The following is a 25,692-nucleotide window of genomic DNA, read 5'->3' on the forward strand; positions in this document are numbered from 1 at the left end:
TTTTTAAAAAAAGCAGGTATGTGCATGTTTGAAAACTTGAACTTTTTGCGGGGAAGGGAGAAGTTTAGTCCTCAGACTTAGGTGTCAGAGAACTTTTCAAATCTTGGTATTGTTTCTTCCAGCTAAGTATGTAAAACAGCTACGTCTACACTACAAGATAAATTCAAATTTATTAAAATCGATTTTATAATGCCGTTTTTTAAATTCGATTGAGTATCAACAAGGGTTGTTTTAATTACAATTAACTCCCATGATTAACTCAAATTACTGAATGATTAATTGCACTATTAAACAGTAGGATACCAATTGAAATATATTAAATGTTTTGAATGTTTTTCTACATTTTCAAATATATTGATTTCAATTACAGAACAGTACAAGTATAGATTGCTCACGTTATAGTATTTTTGATTTCTAATATTTGCACTGTAAAGTGATAATTAACTTTATACGAGTACCATAGCACAATCTTTTTATTGGGGAAGTGTAACTAAAAGCAAGACAACATAAAACTTTAGAGCAGTGGTCAAAACTTTTCAGCATCACTCCTGCCTTTTGATTTTTGAGAAACCCTCCCAACCCCCCCACCTCTTTTTTACCATCTTCCAACCCCCCTTTTAACAAAAAATTCAATTTATAAGTGAAAATAAACACAAAATATTGACACAAAAATGTAATTCAAAATTAAAAATAAGCACAAATAGTTTTTCTTGCCCCATAATTTAATAAAAATGTAATTTAACAGCAGAAACAAATGAATTTAATGTGAAAGGTGAAGATGCATTTTATTCGTAAATTGGGCAATCCTAGGAGACTGGCTATGGACCATTCAGGCTAACGGCACAGGCCCCACCTTGTAGGTGCCTGGCGCAGCCCAAGCTGGCCAGCTGCCCAAGCCCCATGCCGCTGGGGGACCCCCAAGCCCCTGTGATGCCAAGGCCAGCCACCCAAGTCGTCCACCCTAGCCCCTGCACAGTCGGGGCCAGCCACCTGAACCACCCACCTGCCAGCAATGGGCCAGCTGCCCAAGCCACCCACCTGAGCACCCCCCATGCTCCTGGGGCCAGCCACGCACCCAAGCTCTCCCACGCTCCTGGGGCCAGCTGCCCGCCCAAGCTCCCCAACACTCCTGGGGCCAGCCGCCCACCCGAGCCCCCCACCTTCCCAGGGCCAGTTGCCCGCCCAAGCCCCTGTGCTGCTAGGGTCAGCTGCCCCCCCACCAGCTGTGGGCCAGCCACTCAAGCTGCAGGCCAACCACCTTAGCCGCCAGCCCTAGCCCCTGTTGCCAGGGCCTTCATCCCTAGCTGCCCACCCTAGCCCCTATGCTGCCGGGGGCAGCCTCCCAAGTTGCCCGCCTGACCCCTGCGCTCCCGGGGCCAGCTGCCCAAGTTTCCCTGCCTGAGCCCCAGCACTTCTGGGGCTTCTTCCCGAGCTGCCCTCCCGAGCTGTAGGCCAGCTGTCTGTGAGCTGCCCACCCAAGCCCCTCCTCTGCCCCAAAGCCAGGCACTGCCAGTCCCCTATATAACTCCATCCTCCTCTTCCCCCCACAACCCACACTCACTCACCTTTGCATGAGGAAGCTAGCTCCACATGGGCCTTCACCAGCTGTCTGCTTTTTATAGAAGCTGTGCCGGGTTTCCCACATGAAATGGCAGGGGCAAGGGCCAGCTCTTTCTCGGGGTGGGGAGAATGGGGGTGAGGGCTGGGTTGCCTTGCACTCCCCCTGGAATATCTTCATGCCTCCCAGTTTGGGAAACCATCCTTAGAGCCTACAAGTTCACTTAGTCCTAGTTCTTGTTTAGCCAGTCAAACAGATTTGTTGACATTTAGGGGAGATAATGCTGCGTGCAGCTTATTTACAATGTCACCTGAGTAGTTCCTTTTTTGTAGAAATGGAGGAGTACTGAGCCAGCTCTCTGCTGCAGGGCTGCCAGGGACTCCCACCTCCTGGCCAGGGTTCCCACAGCTGGGGCTGCCAGTAGGACCCATGAGGGTTGCAGCCCCTGCACTGTGTCTGGGGACCAGCTGGGGCACTGAGCCCCACCAGCAGCCCAAGCTGCAGGAGCCCTAGTGAGGAGGTGTTGGTATACAGTACTGGAATGAACCACCACATAAAAAGCCCTGCACCTGGAAGTGAGAACAGACATTTGCATGCCACTGTTGTAGATGGCAACACAAGGTATTTACATGCCATATATGCTGAACATTCATATACCCTTCCATGCTTTGGCCACCATTCCAGAGGACATGTTTCCATGTTGGTGACAGTCATTAAAAGCATGTGAATTAAATTTGTGATGAATTTCTTGGAGGACAGTTTTATGGCCATTTTTCTGTTTTACCTACATTCTGCCATATATTTATATTATAGTAGTCTTGGACCCAGCGCAAGTTGTTCATTTAAGAATACATTCACTGCAGATTTAACAAAATGTAAAGAAAATACCAGTGCATAATTCTAAAGATTAATTACAGCACTCAACCCAAGGTTTGGGAATTTGAAGTGCCTTCCAAAATCTGAGAGGGACGAGGTGGGAAGCACACATTCAAAAGTCTTAAAAGAGTAACACTCCAATGTGGAAACTACAGAGCACAGACCACCAAAAAGTGAGAATCGCCCTTCTGCTGGTGGCATCTGACTGAGATGAAAATGAACGTGCATTGATCCACACTGCTTCAGATCATTATCTAGCAGAATCTGTCATGTGCATGGACATGTCCCCTACTATGGTGGTTGAAGCATGAAGGGCTATATGAATCTCTTTAGTACATCTGGCAGGTAAATATCTTGTGACTATATGACTGTCCAGATGCTGTTTCTTCCACCTGCTCCTAGTTCTTTTTCTTCATAATTCACTTTTTTAATACAAAAAATACTTTTTAAATACTAAATCTGTAGACATACAGTGGATCTATGGAAACCAACCTAAAATAAATAAACTTTATGAACTCTTGTGGGTATACGACAAATAATTTTCAAGCTCTACTTTTGATTTTTAATATTCATGACAGTCTTCTCAGGATTGTGACAGTAATTCTTATTTTTGAAAACATGAATGTTGCTAGGTTTTCTGCTAAATATGCATTTGAAATAATCATGTCTTTGAATTGCTGTTACCTGAAACATCCTGGTTAACTTTAAAATACTGTAACTTGATTTCCTTTTAGAAATCTGAGCAGAGAGATGAAACTAAGGAAGCAAGTGAATTATTAAAAAGTGTTATCATTCATGTCTTCCAGTCCTGACTCTTTAAACTGGAACTGTATGCAAAAAGATGCATGTTAGCAAGTACACCGATAGTTGAAAGTATTTATTATTCATGATATAGTGAAAGTTTCCCTTTCTGAAAAATGGTGAGAGGCTAATGTAAATTACTGTTGGGATGGATAGCAGATGTTAAAAGGGCTCCATGTGTTAACCAAGGATGGATTGATGTAATGGTTTGTAAATTGCTCTGGTAGATAGAGTAATCTGGATTCTAACAGGCTTTGTGTAACATCACAAAAATGATCAGCCAACTTCCAATTCTGGAAACTTTATTGTTGCAATGTTGTAAGAAGCAGAAATACTGGAACTTGATTTTTGGATCCCAGGCTGAACATATGGAACTGTCCATTAGCAAGTTTAACTTAACATATTCAGTAGGCGTCGCCAAGCACTGTGGGATGCATCCCCACAGTGAATTCCTCTTCCTGTCAATTGGGAACCTGAAAATGTTGCCATAATCTGTTGACAGAGGCAATGTAATCATTCTTCAACAACTTTTACTTTTCATGTCAACATTAATTTCATTACCAAACCTTTGCTTTGTCGACATACCCTTAAAAGGAAGTTCTATGTAGGCAAATTAGTTAGATTGCCCTGTGAATCCTCTGCTTTAAATAGTCTGCTGGCTATCTTGACATTCTTCAGGTGGCTAGCTAAGCAGCTTGTCTCCTTTCATCATTTTATTACTGTTATGTATGTTGGCTTACATCACATGATGTAGCTGCAGTAAACTGGTCTTTCCCTTGGGGTACAGCATGCATAGTGCAGATGAAATTTTTCTGACAAACACTGAAGTCTCCACAGAACGTGTGTCACTTGTAGTTTTTCAGAGGTCTATAACACAGCCAAGTTTGGTTTTCTCAAGGACTGCAAAAAACACCTTTCTGATTCCAAGATGATAGTCCCCAATCCAAAGTACAGAAGCAGTGGGCCTTCTCAACTAAATGGTTATAAGAATTTAACACTGGCAAAACAATATAGCTGCCTTAACCTGTTCCAAATTTTTACTGAGACTTCCCAAGAAATTCAGTCCAAGGTACACACCCTGCATAGAAAATTTCAGCCTGAACAGTTAGTTTGGCAAAGTTAAAAACAATTGAGGATGGGTTTTTATAATGGAAGAGTTAAGCAACTTTACCTGTAATAATCACTGCCAGTTCCACCTATTCTAAATAAATTTGAAAGAAAAATCTAGCTCCTGGAATTTGAATCTGACCACCTCCTTGGCTTAAAAAATTCCAAAATAAAGTTCTAATATGAAGCCTCTTTAGCAAAGGGGTACCTTATAATTGACCATGCCACTATGCCTATCTTTGTCAGCTTTCTTCCTGTTGATAAAGTAGTCGATAAAGATTGTTATAACTGAGGTTTAAAAGAGGCACTTTCTCTACACTGGGAATTTAATCAATTTTAAGAGTAAGAACAATTTAAATTTCTGAGCTATCGTACATTCTATATTCAAGTATAGTGCTGCTTAAAGGGTGAAGGAAGATAGAGGAATAATTTTGAATTTGTAAAGTTTTGATTCTCTGTGTGTGAGCAGAATGTCATCAATTAAATCGTGCGATAGTTTTCCTTATTTGGGGAAGTTTAATCCTAAGGATCGTTTAGTGAAAGTCGCCTGACCTGATATTTGTGGAATTCATTAAGTAGTCCTGTAAAAGAGCTGCAACACCCTACTTTCCATTGTCCCAGTGGTAAACACCTAAATATTAGTAGTCTGAGAATTGAATCTCTGTACATGGTAGATAATCTCATGCTGGTTTTGTTCAGCCAGTCCCTAACCAGAAGATTTTGCAAATCAGAAGGGGAGATCACTCTACCGCTTCTCAAAGATTCACCATCCTTCCACATCAGGGCACATTGATTCATTGAAGACAGATCTCTGTATTGCTGACACCCTCAGGTGTAGAAATCTCTTTTCTAAACTGTTTCATTATTGTAAACCAGAAGAAAAGAAATTTGTATTTGACTTGTTCAGCATAGCTACTCTTTCTTCCTCCCCAGCTTCCTCATTCTCCTGTATAACTGAAATTTGTTTCCTTGCCAAATATTTTTTCCCGTCTCCATTGAAAATGCCACATAGGTTTTACTGTAGGGGATGTCATAAGTGCTCTGCTGTCTTTTTGGAGGTTGGGTAAACAATGGTAAAAACTATTATGTATTAATTTTGAAGGGGAAACAAAACATACACATACAAAATTGACTTTTTGCTGACTTCTCCCTCATGACTGTTCACATCTGTGTATCTAGTTTGTCCGTATTAACAGCAGCATTGCTTCCTACTGTTGAAGTTTCCTTCAACATAAAAGTCAGCTATAGTCCCATGAATGCACAAGTTTGCACTTTGGAAAGAAATGCTTCCAGGTTTTCCCACTGCGATTGAGAAGTCTTGCCAGACATTTGTAGGGAGAGTCTGTTTCTCTTTAAATTCCATACATGCTGATAATCTTTGTTGCCTGTGCCATACCAGTCTTGTTCATCCTTATTTCACATCTTTAGCCAGCTGAGTGCTATTAATTTGATCCTTCAGTGTAAAGTTGCTTCACCTTGTTATATTGCCTCCTTCTGCTCTTCCTGGTGAATGTTTTCTACCATAATAAAACCATAAAACAAAAACCTTTTTGGCCCCCTTCCATCTTTTAGTTTTTGGTCTCCCTTCCCATCTCCTCCCACCCTCTGCCATAGTCATCTTCTTTGTTAGTATCATTGGTCTTTGTATGTTTTAAAATCTTCCACACCCTACCTCCATCAAAAACCAAACTCACTTTGCTGTGACTCTCTGCTGCTCTGTAACCATCCCTTTCGGAGCAAAATGTACTGCTGGGGGAATTCTGTGCCAAAAAATTAAATTCTGCACGTATTTTCAAATTGAAAATTTCTGTATATTTTATTTGTCAAAATAACACAATATAATCACACCAGTTTCAAACACTTTTTTTGTCATTTATTTCAAAGTAACTGTCAAAAAGCATGTCTTAACATTACAGTCAAGAGAAAAGATTCAGGAAAAGTTTTTCGACAAACAGACTTGGTAGACAAATTAATTCAGAACTCTGAGTTAAAGGGACTGGCTGGGGCACCCCCTCCAGAACTGCCCTGGCCCCACACCCCCTGCCCACCACCATTTTGGAGGTGGGGATATGCAGCCACACAGCCCTGTGTTTTGCTTCCTGTTTGCTGTGACTAGGGAGTGAGAGAAAAGTGTGGAGTTGGCTGTGTTCCTCTCCCTCCTGGCTGCCTGGGGTCAGGCAGAGAAGCAAAGCAGCAGGGTCTACACTTCCTGTTGGTCCCTGGTCACAGCAAACAGGAAGCACACACGGACACTGCTATGTGCAACTGCAACCCCCCACCTCCATGAAATGGCACCCTTATCCCTCCCCCCAGACAGCCAGCCCCCTGCCCTGAATCCTATACCCCCCAACATCTGCCCTGCCCTGCCCTGCCCTGGGAACCTGATACAACCCAACCTTGTGACACCTGCATCCCTGTCCCCAACCCCCTGCCCTAACTCAGCGCCCCCCCACCCCCCTCACACACACACCCCAATCTCTTCCCTGAGCCTATACACCCTACCCGACTCTTAAACTTCTTGCAGGTACTGTTGTATCACCAAATTTCTTCTTTCCACCCTATGGCTTCCCACAAGGGGGAGGGGGGAGATTGTGATAGGACAGGACCCCTAAAAATTTGTTACTTCCACCCTGGTCAGTATTCTTCCTGTGTTCTACATCTCATACTACAGCTCTTTTCCATATAACTTTATACTTAACTAACTGATACTCAGTGAATGGAGTTTTCTGTCTGTGTTAACTTATGTTTGTGTCTTCATCTTATTTTCTTTTGGTTTAAGGTCTCAAAGACAACTCTTTTGAGTTTCCCTCCTTGATTAACAATTCCTATTTGGCATTACTGCTCATAACTGTTGTGTTTACATTTGCTTCTGAACTTCAGTACTGCTATGTCTCCTATATTTACAATTATATCAACCCATTGAACATCTCCACTGTTTCTGCTTCATTTCAGTATCCATTTCAAAGTTCCTAGACTAGCACTAGCATACTCTACTTTATGTTCCTTGCTAATCTTCTCAGTTTAGCATAAAAGTAGTTATTGTTGGACTCCTCATGTAGTATTGCCTTTGATGAGAGAACTTTCTGAAACAGCCTTTCTGCATCTCTCTAACTCACCTCCTTTCTATCTCATTTTAAATCAACTGCAAAGATGCCTTTTCTTCTCTTGCTTATCTCTCTCAATTTTTCATTTTCATGAGTTTAATTCTGAAAGCTATGTTTGTATACAATCCAAAAATCCCTTTTGCTAAATTAAATATCTCAGTATTTGATTTTCAAAAAATGGCACTTGCTGTTTGGAAACCTGAAGTAACACAGAAAATAAAAGCTGCATTGTTAGGGTCTGATGACAAGTTAGAGCAAGAATGAGACCTACTGTATATTGCCTGATGTTCTTGTCTGTTCTCTTACTTATTACACAGTACAAATTGTTTTCATCTTGCAGCTGTTTTATAGAGCTTGATTCACATGGCTTTCAGAAAGATTTTAAAACTCCACCTGTTTGTAGTAGGAGATTGTAAGGAATTTTTGCAAACATTTTCACTTCTTTGAAAGATTGGAATACTTAAATGTTATTAATCAGTCTGTCTCATTATAGTCCCTTTATCTGTATGGTTGTGGTTTTTTGTTTGTTACAGGAAATGAGAGTTGCTTTAAGCAATGCAACATTACACTGGTAACTGAGCAATGGGAAAACAAGATAGTGTGAGATACAAGAAGGAGAATTTCAGATCTCTTTCCCTTTTTAGAAGGGAAAAGTCTGATTCTTGAAATACCTCCTGAAGCCTGTGTGTCACTGAAGTGCCAAGTGGAGAAATATCACCAAAGTTCTATTACTTTTACTGTTAAGAAGACTTCTGTGCTGTCATTTTGAACATAATCAATGAGAAATGTTAAATGCTTGGTGGAATTTTTATTAGGGAATTTTTAACCAAGGTTATTGTAGAATTCAAAGCTAAACCTGCTGTAAGTTGCAACTTTCAAATCTAATACGCTCTCATCCAGCACCATCCATGGGCTGGCAGGACCGTGGATATTCCAAGGCAAAAGAGTACGTGGCTGGAGCAGTGTCTGGAGCAGGAACCCTGCCTGCCATGCAGCAGTGCAGGCCCAGGAGCCCGAACCTACGGCTGGTCCACTGGTTGAACAGTAGATTTGAAAGAGGAAGCAGTACTCACTTTGTTTTACTAATCTACCACAATCATACTGATGACTTCGCATTTGTATTAAAATACTGTATGCCATTTCCTACTTCAGTGGGATTTCAGAGTTTCTTTTATACTGTGCCGTAAGGGTTTCATCCTACCATAGCTGCAGTTTTTTTATTCATTAGACTTGGTGTTTCGGGAGAGCTAAAGTTAGAATGAATCAACACTGCTGTCTGTTATACCAATAGATAACAGATAAGGGAAAACCATTATCTGTGCTGTTATAGTAATGACATTATTTATTTAAGAGTTAAGTAAAACCACTGGAAAGATTTTTTTCTGGTATATTCATCTTCAAGATTCCTTTCTTCATTTTATCTTATTAATTCTATTTTAAATCCCTCATGTGACATCCTAAATAATTCCTTTTTCTCCCTGTTTTGCATACTTTCAAATGTTTGTAGTCTGCATCTATATATTTAGCTCATCTGTTTCCACTTAACTCAGTTCCTCCTGTTATCTGCTTAATTTTGTTGCTGTTTTCTGAACTCACTGCAGCATTGGAATGAAATGTTGGCATTCCAGATAACATCTCAACAAAGCTATATAATATAACACATAGATACATTTTTTTTTGTTAAATCTCCTGAAAAATTCCTGTCTACTTTGCTGTTCAGTATCTCCCCTATTTCTGTATTACTACTTTCCAGGATTCTGCTACACTTCTATATTTACGTTATTATTCCCCTAGTATTTGCATTGTTTTAGACCTGAATCCTGATTTTATTTTCCATTGTCTCGATAGGGTTTTGTGTATTTTGTCCTCACCTGACTTCCAAGTTTTATATCTATGGCAAGATTTCTGTTTCTCTCAGCAGGAATGCACCAGTTAGAAGTGTGGGTTCACAGGTCAACACTGCCAACCAGGCAGGCTGACAGACTTGCTGGGCCCCTGAACAGAAGGGTGGGGCCTGAGGAAGAAGGATCAGGTCTGTGGGCAGCCAGTCCCTAGCACTGCCCAGAACACACCTTGCTGGGTTTCTCCTAAGCCCTCAAAGCCAGATGGAATGCAACAGCCAGTGCTCTGGCAGTGACTTAAAGGGCCGAGGACTCCAGCCACTGCTGTGAGTTGGGCACTTTTCAAACAGACACAGGCACTCATACACACACCGTCTCTGGCCTGCAGCCAGCTTATTACATTGTACTGCTATTAATAACTTACAATGTGAATGCTAGAGGATTTTAAACTGCATTCACTTTTCACCTTATACATTTGTATATTTGGAGATGAGGAATTAAACTTAATGTCTGCACTCTTCAGTTTGGACATCGGAACTTGTTTCTTAAATAATCAGGTTTGTTTTTTTTTGGTTCTCCTAAATACAGTGGATAAACTATTGAGAGTTTCTCATTACTGCAGTGGGAGTGAATGTTTAAATCCCAAAGTCCCATGTTTATACTGAAGTTATAATATTCACGAAGGACCATACTGTATTATGGTATGGTTTTGCCTACCATAATGGTTGAGCCTGAACTCCTTGACATAGTTTCTTTAAGGGTCAACTAAAAAGCCCACCAACTCTCTGGGATATTGTATGAGATCCTAAATGTTGGTAGCATGCACAACTTGTATGTGATCATTCTAAACTCAAAACAAGAAAACAAAATAATAAATTGTATAGCGTAATTGAAAGACTTCCCTGTTAGCGCATATGTTGCATAGTAGCACAGCCACCAGGAAAGTACCACATAATTTGCTTTGTATGTTGCCTAGTAATTTATCAACAGCATATTTTTGTAATCTATATGTGATTATTGGTTGACTTGTATGTGAATAAATTCTTTCAGGCGTACTCTAATAGAGTACCTGAGAGAGAGTCTTGTTAGCCTGTAATCTATTGAAACAAAAAAGCAGTCATGTAGCACTTTAAAGACTAACAGTGTTATTTTGTTAGTGTTTGAAGTGCTACATGACTGCTTTTTTGTTTTAATACTTTAGTAAAGTCAGTGAGCTACCAGCTTGTTTTTGAGTGTGGTGTTACTTTATTCAGGAACTTTATGGCATTATTTGTCTCGTTCACAAATAATTCATTCTGCGATATTTGTGTGTGTACAGATTTCACAATAAGAGCACCAGGGCATGCCTTCATGTTTGCCAATTTCCTTAAATACCTTTGTCATATATTCATGTCACCTGGGGGCGGGGGTAATTGAAATTGACAGTCATTGTGCAATAGCAAGAGTCAACCACAGACTTGTTTGAGATGCAGCATTGGAGTTGTATCTTGAGATGCAGCATTGGAGTTGTATCTTGATTTAAAAGTACAGTTTTACATACCTGTTTGTCTGTAGTGTTGAAGCCAGGATATCAGTCCTCGGCAATGCAAGGACAAAGAATGCACATTTGTAGCGATGTGCAATTTGCTTTAACTAACTATAAACCTAAAAAGTTTACATAGTACTGGTAATTCTTTAAAGCAAGCTCAGTACGCTGAGTCAATTTAACATTAGGTTTTGGATAGATTGTACTACACAGAATTGAAGTTTTTGATGGCTATCTTGTGTTATAATTCTTGATTCTACCCTTGTTTATAAACATGTTCAGTAGCTATCTTTTAAAGATACATATTGATGTGCTCAGTGTACCAGAGAATTAGTTCATGTGGTTGACAGAATTTGTACAGAATTTTTGAAAACTGTTTTGCCCTGGTTTGCTTTTATATCACATATATAAAGATGGTCTGAAAAGGTGGTTTGTTTTGTTTTGTTTTTTACTGCTTTTTTTTTTTAAATCATAGAAATATCAGAAAAAGCGTTAAGTGGTGTCTCCTAGTTGTGCTGGAGGACCTCAGAGAAAGGTCAAGGATATTTACTATCGGAGGGGTAGCTGTGTTAGTCTGGATCTGTAACAGCAACGAAGGGTCCTGTGGCACCTTATAGACTAACAGAAAAGTTTTGAGCATGAGCTTTCGTGAGCACAGACTCACTTCATCAGATGCTGGATCTGATGAAATGAGTTTGTGCTCACGAAAGCTCATGCTCAAAACTTTTCTGTTAGTCTATAAGGTGCCACAGGACCCTTCGTTACTGTTAAGGATATTTACTGGTGAGCTCTCAGTCCTCGATTGAAAGTGGTTGCATCCATAAAAGTGTCTGTTTTTATGCAAAGTATTAGGCAATAAAATAACAGATGTTAACAAAAACAGAGTCTTACTAAAAATCCCTTGCTATCTCAATTGCTTAACTTTTAATCTCCCCTGTAATGCGCTCCTCCAGGAGGTTTTCCAGGTTAGACCTGAATTTGTAATGTGAAAACACAACTAAATTTGGTTTTGGTTTTGTTTGATTTGTGTTTGGTTTTTGTGTAGGTAGGTGTGTAAATTTTTAAAAGAGAAGACCTCTGTATTTTCCCCCCTGTAAACAGCCTTTATATACCCTTTGCAGGGTCACCTTTAAGGACAGGCTTGCAAAATTCTGTTTGCCCATGAAGAGTAGGAGTTTTTTTGTTGGTTTGGTTTTTGTTGTGGTGGTTTTTGTTTTTGTTTTTATTTTGGGGTTTGATGGGTTTATTAGTTAGACTCAGCCAACTCATACCTTTCAAATGCTGCTTGAATGAAGGTGATCCTACACTGACAGGAGAACTTCACCTTTCAGGTTAATTAATCCATTTGCATGAAGGCAATAGCCGTATTGATGGAAGAAGCTCTTCTGCTGACATAGTACATAGGGTTGGGTCAGCATAACTACATACCCCAGGGATGTAGATTTTTCACACCCATGAGCTATGTAGTTATACCAATATAAGACTTATAAATGTATATACAAGAGCCTCAGACTCTCTATCTAAAGATATAGGGAAGAAATTCTAGAGGCAGGAACTTTTAACCCAAGAATGCCTTGCCAAGAACACCTTGCCCTCAGACATTCAATTTGTAGTCATTGAAGAGCACCTTAGCTCAACTCAGATATTGTGCTAGTACCTACCAAGAGGTGGTTTCTCAGTAGCTAGAGCTTAAATAATTCATCTGTCTCAAGTCTTCAGTGTCTTGTTCTGTAAGTTCTGTGATGTACAGTTGAGAAAGGGCAGAATGAGATGCTCTTTTCCTTCAGCCTCTTAGAAAGCCCATACTATTCTCAATTCTACCTCTATAACTGACCCTTCAAAATGGATTGGAAAAGGATTGTCAAAGCTGACACTATGATCATATAAATAATTCCTTGCTTAATTCACACTGTTGTGGAAATTGTGGATCCTGCAATAATAGGCTTCCACTGAAATTTTGACAGCCAGAGCCTATTCATATACAGGACAGATAACAGGAGTCCCTGCTCAGAGCCTAAAGCAGCCACTGTCAGCGCTGGGCTTTTATCCTCAATCCCAGGCATCTGAGAGCAGGAGCCTCTGCTTTCAGTATCACGCACAGATGACAGCAGGAAATCAAGAAAAAGTAACAGCAGGAAATCAAGAAAAAGTAATAATGGACCTTATTACAGCAAAAAATAAGGTATGTTATTACTTTTCTATGATTTTTTCCATGGCTTTGTCCACAACTCAGCTGCAATTCTTCGACAATCATCTCACAATTCAAGAAGGGCCTTACATATGAGTAAGTTTCAACACTTTTTAGCAAAGTTAAGACTTCTGTTGGTTAGGGCTGCAAGAGACGTGAGTTCAGCAACAGCTCCGCTGCTCATCTACTTTGGTGATCATTTGCAAGTCACTTCCCACCCTGACTGTCACTTTCCCGGATCATTAACTAGGGATAATGAGACTGCCTCTCTTTTGGAAAAGGTGTTGTGATCTAAAGATGAAAAGTGCTATATAACACACTGAAATTATCACCACCACCACCACGAGAAGATGTCATCTTGTGACAGTGCACAAAAATATGACTTATGAGTCTCATTTGACATGCAGAGAAAATATAGAGCAAAAAAGAAGGGAAATTCAGAGGCAATGGAAGAGTGTAGAGGCAATGGAAGGATATAGAATTGCCAGGCACGTGCGTGGTTTTCTTTACTGATGAGTGGGTTCAGATTTTGAGCCCTTTTGGCATGTGTGAGATGTACTTCCATGTGTCCTCACCCTTAAAGGATCTAATTAGACACAATTTTACGTGCACTTTCTGTTGAGAGTGACAGGTGGATCAGGACAGAATTTCAAAATTATTATATGGAGCATCTGAGATATTTAAAGTAATATTTTAGAATAAAAATGAAAAAGATAGGATTTAACTTTTTATTTGTGAAGCTGTATATATTGCATCTCACCTGAGAGCACATCCTGGAGCTCTCTTAATGCATGAAATACATAACATTTGGATAATGTTATTTTAATATTCTTTCCCTTCTTCATACTACTTCCACGGATCACCTTAGTGTAGAGTAATGTTGCAGTGATACTTCTGTGCACTTCTCTTGCCTCTGTATCTCCATGATAGCAGTGACTTTGAAACTCTTCTGCATTAAAAACGTGTGGTGCTTCAGTGAAAAGTAATGTTGCATTTCAGACAAAATAATAGACCAAGAGTGATGTTATATGTTCTAAAACCTTTAGGAGGAAAAGCATCATGTCTTTTCTTTATTTAAAAATGTTTGTGCAACAAATATTCCCTTATTCTCTAAGACGCCATGTGATGTGGTTTCATCATCTCCAGAATCAATATTTTTTTAGCCCATATGAGGTCTTAGGTATTTGGGACTTTAAAACAAAGATTTTTAAACAGATGATAAACTGCCTTTGTCACATTAACAAGTCTTAGGAAACTGAAAGGGAGAAATCTCCCAAATGATTGTGATAAAACAAACAGGAAAAGAAAAAAGTGCTGGGGCAAAAGAAATGAAATTCAAGTCATAGTGCAGGGTTTGGTTTCATACAAAGCAGAAAAGTTTCACGTCAACCTCATGGTGATTAGGCCTCACCTGGAGTATAGCACATTTCTAGGCGCCATGTTTCTGGGAAGGTGTGGACAGATTGCAGGAAGTCTAGAGAAGAGCAACAAAAATGAAACCAGGATATATGAAGGAAGGTTGAAAATAATTGGATTTTTTTTGTCTGGAAAAGAGAAGACTGAGAGGGGACATAAGTTTTCAAGTACCTAAAAGATTATTAAAGGGGGAGGGTGAAAATTATTTTCTTTAACCTTGGATGATAGGGGAAGAAGCAATGGGCTTAAATTTTAGCAAGGGAGATTTAGGCTTGACATGAGGAAGCGCTTCCTGTCAGATCGGATAAGCACTGCAATAAATTGCCTAGGGAGATTGTGGAATTTCCATCATTGGAGATTCTTAAGAGCAGGTTAGACGAACACTTGTGAGGAATCGTCTAGATCGGTGCTGGGCAACCTGTGGCTCATGAGCCACACTCGGTCCATCAAGGTAATCTCACAGGCCATGAGACATTTTGTTTATGTTGAGTGTCTGCAGACACCATGCCCTAGAGCTCCCAGTGGCTATGGTTTGCCATTCCTGGTTTGTGGGCACTGTGGGAAGCAGCAGGCCACAGGGATGTACTGGCTGCCATTTCTCACAGCTTTCATTGGCCAAGAACAGAAAACTGCATCCACTCGGATCTGCACGGGTGGGGGCTCTGGACAAGTGGACACCCATTTAAGCAAAACACAATTAATGTCTGTAGTCACAAAACTCTAATTTCTCCTTCTGGACAAGTTCTACCTCAGGCAGTGTGACTAAATTTCATACAAACAGCAGGATGCCATGTTTGATTTCAAGTATTTTTCCCAGTTTTCTTCCCTTTTTTCTCCAGCAGTGAATTTCTATTAAAAATTATACTTCCTGAAATAGGTGCTAAAATTCCAGTTCTTTTATCTGAGCTACACCTATTTGTTTCCCCTTTCCTTTCTCCATCCTCTGAGTCCAACAAGAAGTCCTGTGGCACCTTATAGACTAACAGATATTTTAGAGCATAAGCTTTTTTGGGCAAAGACCCACTTCATGAGATGGTGGGGGGGCATTTTCAGGGAGGTATTTAAAGAGTGGGGTCCCAGTAAAAGGGAGGGCCAGAGCTGACAAGGTCTATTCAGTCAGGGTGGAAAAGCCCCATTATCAACTTATGTGTCAAAACTGGGAAAAACAAGTCACATCAGACAGTGGGATATGGCCCACTGTCGGAGTCTAATGTGGAGATGTTAACGCGCATGGCAGAGAAGCTGAGTCCAGACTCCCTGTACTGAACTGTTACAACGTGCACTGACCCGCACCTTCAGAGAGGACTCAGTGCTTACTTTCAGAGAAGACTTCTGAAAGTGAAACTATATAAACTAGAAGAATAAAATGACCAGAAGAATGTAACTGTTGGATTCTAATTCAGTTCAGAAGGGTTTTATTGTGATGTCATAAGAATCTAAAGAAAAGCTGATTTGGCCCTGAAAGGAAATGTAGAATGGGAAACTCATCTAAGAAGAGTATCTAGGACCACATCTAACAGTAAATTATTTTTAGTAAACCTGTAAGTAGGTAGAAGGCACTAGAGCAGATAAGATCTCAAAACAACTATGGGTGATTTGGTGGGGAGGGGAATCCACAATTTACTTATTTTTAGGCAGGAGCAGCAGGCCTATCAACGGGGATCTGAGGAAAGGGGGCAGTTGCCTCGAGGCTCAGCATTTCAAAGGGGCCTGAAGTTCTTGGGCCGCTTAGAAATTCTTCAGCAGCGCTGCTGTGCTACTCCAAACAGCTGAGAGGTGGGGAGCGGGGCCTAGCACCACTAACTGAACAGAGCTAAGAGCTGATTGCCCTAGGCCCTGCTCCTTCTGCTTTTGGCCCCATCCATTCCAGGGTGCACAGCCGAGCCCCAGTCCCACCTTGCCATAGGGCCTATGGGGGCAGTAGGGGATATTGAGAGTTGGTAGCTTTGAAAATGGCAAACACTTGTAATTTTGCCAATACTTAGTGACATTTTTAAAAAACCCATCATTGTGACAGTGAAAAACTGGCCAGCCATTAAACTGTTCATTGTGCTTAATCCTATTGTTCCACTGTTTACCTTCTCTTTTACTTCTCCCCTCCCATTTGTTTTATTCACCAATTATATCTTCTCTTGTATGGACTATATATTTGTGGCAGGTGCTATCTTTCGCATGTGTGTGTGTACACAATGTCTAGTGCAATAGTGAGAGAGACAAGTTTTCAAGTTTACAAAAAGGTCTTCCAGTAGGCATGTAGTGAGTCAGTATGGCCTCCCTCAGACTCAGAGGCAGACGAGGCTGCGCAGAGGCCCTGGTGGGTGGGCCCGGAGCTAGGATACCAGAGGCCTGCCCCTCAGAGGGCGGAGCCCAGGGCTAGAAGAGCCCAGGGCGGGGCTCAGGGCTCATTAAAGCCCGGGCCTCCGGGCAGGGAGGATGCGCCTGCACGAGCTCCCCGGCGCCAAGGGCAGAGGGCCTGTTGCCGCCTGGCCAGGCCGGAGGAGCAAGCCCCCAGCAGCTCCGAACAACCCCGAATCCAGATGCCCCAGGGGGACTACCTGGACTTCCCAGACCTGCCAGGACCCTCACGCCGGCGGAGACCCCCCCGCCTGGGAAGAAGCCCCAGGAGCGGCCCGCTCCAGAGTCCTAACGGAGCCCTGCAGCCCTCAAGCCCAGGATTGCCGCAGGTCTACCAGGCTACCGCCACTCGTCTATCCCAATGACATTGAGATGAGCGACTGGCCGGAGCCCCTGAAGGTGGACGACCTGGAGGAGGCCGACCTAGAGGGACCCCCGACCAGATGGACTGGGACCTTCCGCCGGTAGAGGTAGGAAGTGGCCCGGGGAACGACGCTCCCAAACCCATGGCAGCGTGTTGCGGCCTGGATCCCTACTGCCGTGGTCGTGTGTGAGCGACCCCCAGGGCCCCGGGCCGGGTCGCAGTGGAGTGGGAGGGCCTGCGACCCCCTACCCCCTCCTTGACAGGGCCAGCCTGCGCTGGGCCTGTGCTTAAACCTCCTTGTGCTGCTGCCCTGCCCCAAACTGAGGGCTGGGCCTGTGCTTAAACCTCCTTGTACTGGTGCCCCTCCCCAAACTGAGGGCTGGGCCGGAATTGTCTTACTATTGTGAACTGCTGCCCTGCCCTGGACTGAGGGCTGGGCTGGGCTTGTACTGCCATTGTGAACTCCTGCCCCGCCCTGGACTGAGGGGCTGGGGCCTGTATTGTATTGCACTGGGAACTGCTGACCGCCCCCAACTGAGTGTGGGCCAGTGTTATAACCCCTCTTTGGTTGCCGACCGCCCTAGGCCAAGGGCCGGGCGGTCTAGGACTTCCTACAAGGCACCTCTGAGCCACTACAGTAAAATAAATAATAATAAATATTAACTCCCAACGTAGTATTAGAGAGGAGGTTGGTAGCAACCCCTGGTTTTGGGTTCTCTAACATCTTCCATTATATATATTAAAAAATCTTGTAGATCCTTTTTGAGAAACTCCAATACTTCCACAATTTGCTGTTGTCCTTTGAAATTTGGCAAGGGGAAAGATTTTGGGCTTGGAGACTGCCTTTTCTTTATCCTATGAAATTCCATTCAGATTTTGCTGTGATATAAGCTGTTAAAAATTCCTATTTCCTGTCTCTTGCTTGTATTGCTCAGAAGAATCTGGCAATATGACAAAATAACTGAACATGAATATTCTAAGTTTGGTTTCATGCCATTGCAGTAGCTGCAGCAAATACTGAAAAGGGAGTATTTGGGAGCTGTCTGAGAGGTTGTATAAGGTTTTAAGAAAAGCATCAGACAGGCCCTCCCAAACAAGCCATGGGCTTCACTTACATGTATGCATTATGATAGTTTTTTAAAATTAAGTTATCACATGCTATTTTTTCCAGAGGACCTTTGCCTCATTCACTGAACAGGGCAAGCAGGTATTGGGTCAGAACTACAGTTGCACAGGCAACGTTTAATCAGAAATTTCCTAATGATCAGGTGCTTGATTTTCTTAAAAGAATGTAATTTATTTGTATAATTTTTATGGATTGTTAGCAAAATCAGGTACATTAAATAAAGTTTGGTTCTTCTTTGAGTGGTCCCTGTGGGTATGTCAATCAGGTCTTGCGGCACCCCTGCCTGCTGATCAGAGGTCTTCCCAGAGCAGTAGCCTTCACGCTGTGCAGGCGCAGTGAGTATCTCATGTTCCAGCCACTCCATGGAGCGTGCAGAAGGCACAAACCTGTTCAGTTCCTACCACCCCATGGCTGAGACAATCTCTAATGGAAAAACAGAAATTAATTCATTTTAGACTTTTACCTCAGAACTTTAATTTTACCACCATTTTATCGTTATTACTATGGGGATGGTGGGGAGTGGTAGCTGCCATGGTGGCATTTTTTCTTTCAACATGCGAGGCTCTCCCAGCTTTAAAAAACATGACTTATGTACAGCCACAATGCCCACTTTGGATGGGTATACCTCATGTGTAAAAGTCCTTAGGGGAAGCTCACATTACCAGCTAGTGCCCTCATTGCCTCAATATGTCAACAAGGGCCAAGAAAGACTGCAAAATGTGGCCAAAATTGACTCTTTGGGAAAAGTCTTGTCTTTCACCAATGGATAAACCAGATGAGATGCAAGTATCACAAAAGCCCTGTGATAGGGCAGCTCGATCATCCCGCAAGGGCTCTCCACTGGTTGTGGATTCAGTAGATCACAGATCTAAGAATCCACAATTTAAATCTACCCTCAGTCACAAGGAGCACAAATGGCTGGACACCTTTGGCCATAAAGTATACTCTTCTACTATGCTCCAGTTCCACATAACAAACTATATAGCCCTCCTGGCCAATTATGCCATGCCAATTATGCCCAATTACAACAACTGATACAGAATCTCCCTGATAACAAATGACCACTCCTCCAGTCTGTTGTCAAGGAGGGTTTACCAATAGCCAAAAGAGCTCTCCAGGCAGTTACGGATGTCAGACCCTGCAGCAAGAGCCACAGTCATAATAATGTGCAAGGCTGCATGGTTACAGTCATGGATCCCAAGAGAGCTACAAATGAAGGAAGCAACTTTTTGTTACTAATACGAACAAGATGCTATGTCCCATAAAGGATTCTCGAACAACACTCCATACCTTGGGAATGTATATTCCACCCAATAAGAAACCCAAATATACTTCGTATCACAGTTCTAGAGAATATAACTATGGCCATTACAGACAACATCAGAGGCCATATGATAATAGGCCCAAGCAACATTCTAACAGGAGGAAGACACAACAAAACCACTCCTCTGTGAACCACTCCCTTTCTCACAAGCAACAAATTTGAGGTATTGATCGGGAGTCTGAGTGACCACCCCACGATTCCAATGCATCCCAAGGCTACCATTCATTATTGCCTGAGACTGTTTTTACCAACTATGGACCCAAATCGCTATAGATAAATAGGTCCTAGAAATTATCAGATCAAGTTATGCTATCCCCTTGATATCTGTGCCCCCCTTCGTATCTTCCAACCCTGTCCAGTTTCAGGTCTCTACAAGCGGAGTTGCAAAAATTGCTCACTCAAGGGCAAATGAACCCATCCCCAAAGAATACCAGGCAAGCGGTTCTTCTCCACTGCCCAAAAAACAGGAGGATGGAGACTGATCTTAGTTCCCTGAGATCTAAACAAGTTCATTTGCAATGTTAATTTCAAAATGGTGACGTTGGCAGCCATCATACCAGCACTGGATGAGGGGGGCTGCTTCTCAGCCCTTGACCTCCAAGACACATATTTCCATGTAACTCTCTACTCATCTCACAGAATATTTCTCAGATTTGTTGTGGCCCAATACCATTACCAGTACAGAATCATCCCTTTTGGCTTCTCTCTGGCCCCTCGAGTATTTTCAAAGACACTCACTGTAGTCACAACCTTTCTCAGAAGACAAAATGCCATTTTCTTCTTCTACCTTGAGGATTGTCTGATCAAGAACCCTACCTACCAACAAGCTACTATCATGACAACTACCACCAGAGAATCATTTTCTCAACTAGGCCTTCTCATCAATATAAAAAAGTCCCTCATACACAAGCAAAAGATAGAATTCATTGGTAGTTCTAAACTCAATCACAGCAAGAGCCTACCTACCACCACCAACGTTCCAGATGATCCACAATCTTGTTCACGTGGTCAGGCAGGCTCCTTCCTCTACTGCCTGGATGTGTCTCCAGTTATTGGGCCACATGGATGCCATGACATTCATAGTCCTATTTATGTGACTACACATGTGCTGCCTACAACATTGATTCAAACACATTTACATACCAACCTGGCACAGCCTGCAGAAACACCTCATGCGTCCCCTATAAGTGCTTCAGTCACTCAAATGGTGGACAACCCTAGCCAATCTGCTGGCCGGTATACCCTTCCACCAGCTGGATCCTTCAGTGACTATAACAACAGATGCATCACACATGGACTGTGGGGCCCACTCTGGCACAACATCAATACAGGGAACATGGGCACAACACGAAGGACATTTTCACATCAATAGTCTAGAACTCAGGGCCATTTGCAGGGCCTGCACCTATTTCCTTCCCGTGATAAAAGACAGAACTATGTGTCCTCGCAGGCAACACACCTTTGCTATGTCTACACTGGGATGGTACATCGAAATAGCTTATTTCAATGTAGCGAAATTGAAATAAGCTATTTCGACGAGTAGCTTCTACACATCCTCCAGGGCTGGTGCCGTCGACATTGAACGTCGACGTAGGATAGCACTACATCGAAATAGGCGCTGCAGGGGAGCATCTACACACAAAAGCGACCCAAATCGAAATAAGGGTGCCAGGAAAAGCTGCAGACAGGGTCACAGGGCGGACTAGCACTTCCGGGGCAAGAGCAAGCCGCTCCCTTAAAGGGCCCCTCCCAGACACACTCAGCCTGCACAGCATGCAGTCTGCAGAGCCACAAGCACGCACACCCCTTGTAAGCAGCATGGATGCCCAGCAGCAGCCAGAGGCCCACACACCCGCCCCTGGAGCAGTGGCCGCCTTGCTCAGTGCCATGGAGGCGGCAGCTCAGCATCTTTTATTTGAGGAAGATGAGCTGTCCTCAGGGGATGAAGAAGCAGCCCCAGACCTTGCTGCCCTCCCAGCCTTCCCCCGCCAGACATGCCACCGGCTATGGAGGTACCCCACTAGCACGGACTGGTGGGAGCAGCTGGTGCTTGGCAAGTGGGACAAAGACCGCTGGCTCCGGAATTTCCAGATGAGCCGGCAGACATTCCTCAAGCTCTGCCAGTGGCTCACCCCTGCCTTACGGCACCAGGACACCCCCATGAGACGTGCCCTCACCTTTGAGAAACGGGTCGGCATCGCTGTCTGGAAGCTGGTCACTCCAGACAGCTACCGATCCGTAGGGCAGCAGTTTGGCATGGGCAAGGCCACCGTCAGGGCTGTCGTCATGGAGGTAAGAGGACCCGGGGGAGAGGGGAGCCCGAGGGGGGGAGTGGGTGCCCAGGGAAGATGGGGAGCCGGGGGGAGGGGGAGCCTGGGGAGAGGGCCAGACACACCCTGTACACCCCCATGGGTGCTCTCTCATGTCCTTCCCCTGCAGGTGGTCCGCGCAATCAGTGCCCCGCTCCTCCATGGCTCGTGCACCTTGGGGACCCGGATGCCGCCATCGTGGGGTTTGCCAGCCTGGGCTTCCCTAATTGCTTTGAGGCTCTAGATGGGACCCATATCCCCATCCGTGCCCCAGAGCATAGCGGAGGACACTGCCTGAATAGGAAGGGCTACCATTGGGGTCCTCCAGGCCTTCGTGGACAGCCGGGGCCGCTTCTTGGACATTTATGTTGGCTGGCCTGGCAGCACCCACGATGCCCGGGTGTTCAGAAATTCGGGCCTGTGCCACTGGCTGGAGGCGGGGACCTACATCCCCCAGCGGGAGATCCCTGTGGGGGACACCACCATGCCCCTCTGCCTCGTTGCAGACGCAGCGTACCCCCTCTGGCCCTGGCTCATGCGCCCCTACACAGGCCATGTCAGTGCCACCCAGGAGCGATTCAATACCCGCTTGAACTATGCACACCAGGTGGTCGAGCGGACTTTCAGCTGCCTCAAAGGGCACTGGAGGTTTCTCCTCACCCGCCTGGATGCAGGTCTCGCCAGTATCCCTCAGGTTGTGGACACGTGCAGCACACTCCACGACCTGGTGGAGAGCAAGGGAGAGACATTCTTCCAGGGCTGGGCTGTGGAGGCTGGCAGGGCCGATGCCCAGCCACCCGCTGCCCCCAGTCGCCAGGTCGACCCTGAGGGGATCCGGGTCCGGGAGGCCCTGCGGGCCCATTTTGAGCAGGCTGCGGGGTGAACGCTGGCAGGGCCAGCTGCTGGTGAGCCACCCACCACCCCCCCACATCCCCCACAGCACTACCTGCCCCCATGCCCACACCACTGAACACCAGAGAGGACACACCACCCACATACTTCTTTTGTAAATAAACCAACACCTTTTTTTTAAACAAAACAATGAACTCAACATTAAAGAAGGGGGGAACTATGTACATGGGGGGGCAGCTACTAAAGGGGGGTGGAACAAATAAACTATTTACAAAGATGGGGAGAGTATGTACAAAGGAGGGGGGGCAACGTCCTTAGCCCTTCACCCCTATTGTCCAGCGCCTGGTGTGGGGGAGCGCGACCCACGTCTGGGCTGGAGGCTCTGTCAAGGCTGGGTGGGGGCCGGGAGAACCGGCAGATAGTCTGGGCTGGGTCCTGAGGCCCGTGGTCCCCCTCAGCGGCAGGCTTCAGGACAGCTGCTGGTGGAGGGCGGCTTGGAGGGACGGCAGGCGGAACGACGGGGGGGCCAAGTGCTCCGCGAGCCTCTCAAAGGTCCTCATGAAAGCCCCCCAAGCCTCCTGGTGCCAGGCCAGCGCTCGCTCCTGCAGGTGGAGCCGCTGCTCCTCCACCTGCAGGTGGCGTTCAGACACCTCCAGCTGATGCCGGAGGGTGGCGAGGAGCTGGGGGTCAGCGGACGCCCGGGGATGGCTCCGGCACTGTTGGGCTCGTCCTGGGGCTGGTCTAGGCTCCGCTGCTGGGCTGGCCTGCTGCGATGGCCCCGGTGGGCTGTCCGGCACAACAGACACAGCGCCTGTGCTCTCAGGTCCCTCAGATGGTGCAGCTGCGGAACAGAGGGGGGAAGAGTGGATACAGCCGGTAGTCTGGGCCCTGAGCCGTGGCCCATGTCCCCCCACCCCTCTGCTGCTGGTTCCCTGTCCCCGTCCCCCAGAGATTCTGCTGATGATGATGGGTGTGCTATCCCCCCCCCGGGGGGGACCTCTAGGTTCTGTTCCCCCCATCCCCAGGGATGGGGCATGGTGTTGTCCTGCTGGGGGTAGGGGCTGATGGACTCTTCTGAGGGATATGCCACTGCTGTCCTCGGGGCCATGGTTATCTGGGTGTGTGCAGGGCCCTGGTCATGTCCCTTGTCCCAGCCCCTTACCCTGGGGGTGTGCACTGGGGTACATACCTGACGGTCCGCTCCCACGGTCGGGGGACACCCATCGGGCAGACAGCCTGCTGGAGCTGTGGGAGGGGAGGTCTACGAGCAGCCCCCCATCGCTGGAGGCCGCCACCTCCTCCTCCTGCTGTGCTGCCCCAGGGTGGGCTCCTGTGGGGGGCCCCTGGGGTGCAGGGCTGGCCTCTGGGCAGGACTCCATCTCCGGGGCCTGTTGGGACTCGTCAGCCGAGGTGTCAAGGGTGGCCAGGGGCGAGGACGTATACTGGGGGCCCAGGATTTTCCTGAGCTCCCTGTAAAGGGGCAAGTGGCGGAGGCGGCCGCAGATTGGCTGGCCGTGTCCTGGGCCCGGGCGTAACCCTGCTGCAGGTCCTTCACCTTACTCCTGCCATGGTCAGGAGTGCGGACAGGGTGACCCCGGGCAACCAGGCCCTCAGCCAGCCGAGCGAACGCATCTGCATTCTGCCGCTTGCTCCCCATTACCTGGAGCACCTCCTCCTCTCCCCAGAGCCCCAGCAGGTCCCGGATCTCAGCCTCCGACCAGGAGGGGCCCCGGTGCCTCTTCCCCCGCTGGCTGGCTGGCTGGGAGCCCTGTGTCCCCTTGTGGGGGGGCCCTGTGGGCGCTTGGGGGGCTGGCTGGATGCCCTGGGTAGTGGGTTGGGGCTCGTGAGAACATGCAGGCTGGGCACGTGTGTGTGCTGCTGCCTGCACGCGCTCTCAGCTCCCTGCACAGGAAATAAGGGGGCGGGGAGCTTTAAGGGGTTGCTGCATGCGGTGACCATAGAGCTCATGGGCTGGACAGAGCGTCTCTCAACCCCTCAGCTGATGGCCCCCCTGGAGGACCCTGCTATTTCGATATTGTGGGACGCGGATCGTCTACACGTGCCCTACTTCGACATTCAACGTCGAATTAGGGCGCTATTCCCATCTCATGACGAGGATAGCGACTTCGACGTCTCGCCGCCTTACATTGATTTCAACTTCAAAATAACGCTCAGCACGTATAGACGCGGTGGGCGCTATTTCGAAGTTGGCCCGGCTACTTCGAAATAGCCGGCTAGTGTAGACATGGCTCTTCTGTGTTTTATGTCACTAGGCGGGAGGGGGTGGGGTGCCTAGTCACACACACTATATGCCAAAGAACTCAAATACTGGAACTGGTGCATCAAAAATCAAATAACCCTGACAGCAATGTACATTCCGGGACAACAGAACAAGAGAGCTGACAGACTGAGCAGACGCTTCTCAGATCAACACAAGTGGGAGATCAATACCAATATCCTCCTCTCAATCTTCCGCAAATGGGGTTTCCCAGCCATAGACCTCTTTGCAACACCTCACAATCACAAATGCCACAGATTCTGCTCCTGTGTGTGGCTAGGCAAGATATCACAATGGGATGCCGTCACCATTCAATGGACAGAGCCCCTGCTCTATACGTTTCCACCTATAGCACTCATCGCCAGAGTGATCAACATCCAGTCCAATCGGGCCGTGGTAATCCTAATAGCCCCAGCCTGTCCGAGACAACCTTGGTTCCCCTTTCTACATTATTGAGCAATAGATCAGTTGATTCCTCTTTCAACGATGCCAGATCTCCTGACGCAGCACTGGGGCAAAACATGCCACCACAACATCAAAACCATGAAGCTCACCACTTGGCTTCTCCATAGTTCCAGAATGAAGAACTCACTTGCTTAGACAGGGTCAAACATAGTCTTCTAAACAGCCATTGTCCTTCCACCAGAAGCACCTACCAAAACAAATGG

General features: G+C 45.5%; 1 protein-coding gene across 8 annotated transcripts in view; it reads left to right on the forward strand.

Moving 5' to 3' along the window:
- Positions 1-25,692, forward strand: part of PEAK1 (pseudopodium enriched atypical kinase 1) — a 221,299-nt gene that overhangs the window by 91,753 nt on the left and 103,854 nt on the right. The gene's annotated exons all lie outside the window — the stretch shown is intronic.

The sequence above is a fragment of the Carettochelys insculpta genome, chromosome 12 (genome assembly GCF_033958435.1).
Source record: "Carettochelys insculpta isolate YL-2023 chromosome 12, ASM3395843v1, whole genome shotgun sequence".
NCBI classification, from domain to species: Eukaryota; Metazoa; Chordata; order Testudines; family Carettochelyidae; genus Carettochelys; species Carettochelys insculpta.